Source organism: Palaemon carinicauda, chromosome 21 (assembly GCF_036898095.1).
Source record: "Palaemon carinicauda isolate YSFRI2023 chromosome 21, ASM3689809v2, whole genome shotgun sequence".
In the NCBI taxonomy this organism is placed as follows: Eukaryota; Metazoa; Arthropoda; class Malacostraca; order Decapoda; family Palaemonidae; genus Palaemon; species Palaemon carinicauda.
The window spans coordinates 123,744,949-123,749,948 of record NC_090745.1 but is presented as its reverse complement, the minus strand read 5'-3'; the positions used below and the strand labels follow the sequence as shown (position 1 = coordinate 123,749,948).

General features: G+C 31.4%; 1 protein-coding gene across 4 annotated transcripts in view; it reads right to left on the bottom strand.

Annotated features, from left to right (window-relative positions):
* The window catches only part of LOC137615476 (A disintegrin and metalloproteinase with thrombospondin motifs 6-like), a 438,455-nt gene that overhangs the window by 348,243 nt on the left and 85,212 nt on the right, over positions 1-5,000 (bottom strand). The gene's annotated exons all lie outside the window — the stretch shown is intronic.

The window sequence follows — 5,000 nt, the reverse complement described above, 5'->3', positions numbered from 1 at the left end:
CCTAGTAGAGCTGCTTACCATGGCTAATGAGTCTCTTCTACCTTTACCAAGAGGAAAGTAGATGAAGATAAGGGAAGGAGATGCCAGTTGTTATTATTATTATTATTATGATTATCATTATTATTATTATTACTAGCCCAAGCTACAACCCTAGTTGGAAAAGCAAGATGCTATGAGCCCATGGGCTCCAAAAGGGAAAAATAGCCCAGTAAGGAAAGGAAATAAGAAAATACATAAATGATGAGAATAAATCAACAATAAATCATTCTAAAAACAGTGACAACGTCAAAACAGATATGTCCTATATAAACTATTAACAACGTCAAAAACAGTTATGTCATATATAAACTATAAAAAGATTCATGTCAGCCTGGTCAACCTAAAAACATTTGCTCCAACTTTGAACTTTTAAGGATAGACATTAAGGAAATCAAAGTATGAACGAAAGTAAGGAATTCCATTTTTTTTACTGTATCCGAGGAAAAAATATCCCCTACAGGATAATTATCTTCTAAATAGTGTTTTAAATAGATTTATCTCTGCCTTGTTTTCAATAAATAACATATTATTGTTTAAGACTAGCTATCTTAAATGTTATTTTTCTTTTTCTAATAATTTTTTTCTTTTTTTTTATATAATTCACTATGTTAACATGTTGTCAAATCATTATTGTACTACTTAGAGACCTTAATAAGGAATATTTACCTATATATAAATAAAAATGTGGCTAAATCCCACTTAACCTTCCTCTTACTGATACTCAACTGTACAAACTATTCCCTCTCAAAGTTGGCTAAATAACTGTCATCATTCTTCTTTCACCCCACCTTCCTTATCAGCTAAAAAAATACACGACTTGTGATGTATTTTTAATATAATTCATTTCACAGAGGCAACAAAACCCTGTACATATCACAAAAAAAAAAAAAAAAAAAAAAAAATCGCTCTTACGATCCTCAGAACATCACCATTATCTCCCCCTACGCCTATTGACGCAAAGGGCCTCGATTAGATTTCCCAAGTCGTCTCTATCTTGGGCTTTTAATTCAATACTTTTCCATTCATCATCTAATTCGCGCTTCATAATCCTCAGCCACGTAGGCCTGGCTCTTCCACTTCTTCTAGTGCCTTGTGGAGCCCAGTTGAAAGTGTGGTGAACTAATCTCTCTTGGGGAGTGCGAAGAGCATGGCCAAACCATCTCCAGCTACCCCTTAGAACATAGAGGAGAGAACATATTCGATTCAGGCCTCTAATACATCATGGATGAATGAAGAGCGAACTAAGCAGAAACCATCTTATTGCTAATGCTATGACTAGCATTTGCATAGCAGCCAGATCGATCCCAGCCCGGGACCGTGAGTTTAAGCTGTTTACTGGGGAGGCCACCGCACTGGGGGATTGGGGTGTTGGGCTTGGCGGCTGACGTTCTGGTGAGTATATAGTCAGATGAAACTAGAAGTAGACAACCTTTAACCTTTATAAAAAACGACGAAAGAAATGAGTATAAAAACTATAAGAAGAAGAAGAAGAAGTTGAAGAAGAAGAAGAAGAAGAAGAAGAAGAATTAATAATAATAATAATAGATAATAATAAAAATAATTATTATTTTTATTATTATTATTATTATTATTAATCAATATTGATGGTAATAATAATAATAGTAATAATAATAATAATGATAATAATAATTATTATTATTATTAATAATAATAATAAAATCCAGTTGCATGGAAAAAAATAATGAGAAAACCTTCAAAATAAATAACTATATACACAAATTCCTAGTTCACTTGGCCTTTCTCTTCACAATGATGTCCAGAATGCTCATTTTGCTATTGAGCTCATGACGCAGAGTGGAAGAAGGACACGGTAATTCCCTAGGCAATGTACACACTTAGTCCAGTATACATGTACAACAATACTAGGCAAACATTCAACATAATCATAAATGTGTAACACAATACGCACACTCACAAGGCGCTAGAAGAGTTGGAAGACCCAGGCCCTACAATGGTTGAGGACTTTGGAGCGTGAAGTAGATGATGAGTGGAGAAATATTGATTTTAAAGCTCAGGATAGAGACAACCTGGCAAATCTAACCGAGGATATATATATATATATATATATAGGTATATATGTATTTATATACATATGTATATATATATATACATATATATATAACCCGATTAAAGTATTTTGAGATGGTTTGACCCATGTAGGATGAATGGACGATAACTAGTTTACGAAAAGGGTACAAATCCGAGTGCCATGAAGCAAGAGGCATGCAAAAACACATTGTCAAAATTAGAATGGGCATAATATCCAGCAGGGCAGTGCAAGGGAGGGTTTAACATGCTAGTGACGAGCCTGTGAGATATTTTTATGAATCAACTAATGTTGTTGAAATTACACAGTATCTGGGTCTCATCACTAATTCAGCAGTTACAGAATGAATGGGGCAGGACAAGTGCAGGTTTTCTCGGGAGCCACCCCTTAATATATATATATATATATATATACTTATATAATTTATATGATTTATATACATATATATATACAGTATATATATATATATATATATACACATATATATATATATATATATATATACACACACACAGTATATGTCAACAATACCAAGGAAGGTGTATGGTAAGATTATGACAGTGAAAGTGTAATAGATGAAAGAAAGATGGGTATGGGAAAAAACAATATGGGCTTAAATTAAGTAAAAGGCTGTGTGGTCCACGTGTTCAAACAACTACGTTAGATGTTTAACAGCAGGGAGAAAAGCCTCAACATGGCAAATATGAACCTACATAAATAATTGTAAAAGAAGCTAAAGAAACGAGAGGAAAAAGATGGTAAGGAAGGATTGCATGCTATAGTAGACAAATTGGGAAGAGCAATATAAAAACTATTTTGAAAGTGAAACATATTATAATATACAGACTGCAGAGTGTCTTTAAATGTTTAAAGGTCGCTCATGAATGGCTGAGGCAAGGGACAGTGACATTACCCTATCGAGCAGGACAGTGCTCTAGAGACTGACCATATATACATATGATTAGCGCCCATGCCCATCCACCAAAGCTAGGACCAAGGAGGGACAGGCAATGACTGCCGAGGACTCAGCAGATAGACCTATAGGCTTCCCAAACCCCCCATCCTTATCTTGAACAGTGAGGTTTAATATGCTGATGATGAGACTCCTATGTAAATGTGCGAAGCGGCTAATGTTTAAGGAAATTTCGGCCACATGGGATTTCAAACACAATTTGGTAGTTTAAGCATGATTTTGGGATAAATATATATACCGCTATTGACGTATAGTAAATATACATACATTATATATTATATATATATAAATATATATATATATACACACGCATATATATATACATATACACCACACACATATATATATATATATATACATATACACACGCATATATATATATATACATATATATATACACACATATATACACTGAGCAAAATTCTAAAAACAAATGAATAAAAAACTATCTTTTTTCGCTCAGACCGTGATAAATAAGGCACCGTGTAATGGTTTTGTAGAGAAAGTTTAAAATACGATATTAAGGAATGGAAAAGTTTTCATTAGGATAAATATATATATATATATATATATATATACATATATACATTTATATATATATATATATACATATATATGCGTGTGTGTATAATAAAATAAGTACATCGTTACAAACTCACTATATCATTACAGGTATTCATCGCAGACCGTGCCCTTTAATCATGCTTTTACCTGAGGAAAAAAAAATATTCTTTTATTAATAAATATCCATATTCTAACACTACGCATAAAAATTAATCAAACAAAGTTGAATTATGATCCAGTATCTTTCTTTTGTCATTATCGATATAAAAAATAATTCTGTCAATTTATGATTGTAAGAATTAAGTAGGTTTTCTGATAACTGATATATACGAATTAAAACAAAAATATAATACTAAAATGCATATTTATTCTATAATTCAATGAATAAACCCCTAAAAATAGAAGATAGAATAAATGTATTTCATAAAAAAATAATTCTGTCATTTTTTATTGTAAGAATTAAGTAGAAGAAGGTTTTCTTATAACTGATAAATAAAAAAATCAAAACAAAAACATAATTGCAAAATACTTATTCATTTTATAATTCAACCCCTAAAAATAGAAGATAAAAACAGATGTACTTCATAAATGGGAAATGTTTAAATTAATATGCCAATCAACAAAAATAAAAACATACCATTTTAAATCTATTAAGTCTAAAATTAGAACTAAAATTGCTGGAACTAACGATAAACAACCGTTTATCCATTAACTACCTAAAAACCACATTAAAAGTACATTTACGCTAAACTAGGACTCTCAAACTGAAAAACAAATAAACAGGAGTTTTTGTAAGTGTGGTTGTAGTCTCCCCCAATACACAAACAAACGAAGTTGTATCCTTGACAATTGTCGCTGGCATCCTGTAGTCCCATAAAACAAAAATCTCACAAACAAAAAATACTCTCACAAACAAACAAACAAACTTGTAGGCATCTGCTCATTCCGATATACGTATTTCGAGATTATCTTTCTATAGAAAACTTTGGTGAAAAATTAAAAAAAATAAATATCACTTCGCGGAAGGAAAAAATAACACTGAGAAAAAAACAATTCTTCGTTGACTCAAAACTAACACGGAAGAGTTTTCTGCTAAGAGAAAGATAAATAAATGAAAAGTGCGTAACAATGGGGAGTTCGCTCCGAGTACTTTACGACAAGAGATTTAAGTTGAGACGGGAACAGCTGGAATTATATCATTGTGTATTTACAGATCGTGTTCAGACCACCGGCTAAATCCATGAGTTCTATTGGATGTAGATTGAAAGAAATGAAAAGAATTAAGATATATATATATATATATATATATATATAAAATTATATATATATACATATATATATATATATATATATAAA